Source organism: Ictalurus punctatus, chromosome 1 (assembly GCF_001660625.3).
Source record: "Ictalurus punctatus breed USDA103 chromosome 1, Coco_2.0, whole genome shotgun sequence".
NCBI classification, from domain to species: domain Eukaryota; kingdom Metazoa; phylum Chordata; class Actinopteri; order Siluriformes; family Ictaluridae; genus Ictalurus; species Ictalurus punctatus.
The window spans coordinates 10,966,691-10,967,214 of NC_030416.2; positions in this window are offsets into that span (position 1 = coordinate 10,966,691).

Here is a 524-nt window from a genome sequence, read left to right on the forward strand (position 1 = left end):
CTTCCTCTCCTTGAATTCTTATTCAACAAATACAGACATGATCATTTTTTAAATACATTCCTTTTACTTTTTTTTTTTTTTTTTTTTTTTTAAACTCTGCATCAAGGATAGAAATTTAGTATGGATCGGTGTTTACACTTTAGATCATGTTGAACTGAACATATCAAGCGGGTTGAAGATGAAGAGACCGTTCAGAAAAGAACAAAAGGTAATAATTGTTAAAATCCGTTGACGTTTATTGTGAATTCTTATGTTGTTTTTTTTCCCTTTAATATTTGATGTTGGAGTTCTGGCTGTTATTCAAATTGACAATTTTGCACTTAAGAAACGTATTCCTTACTGTGTACAAATACAGCATGTATAACTATGAGGTTGCATACACATAGCATCCCTTTGTCAGTTATTATCATGGGGAAAAACCTAGCTTTCAACACAAAAGAGAGAGATGGCTGTTAACCTGCAAAAAAACAAAAAACAAAACCCTGTTATGACTGTGTAACTATTCACATGATTGTGTTTGTGAA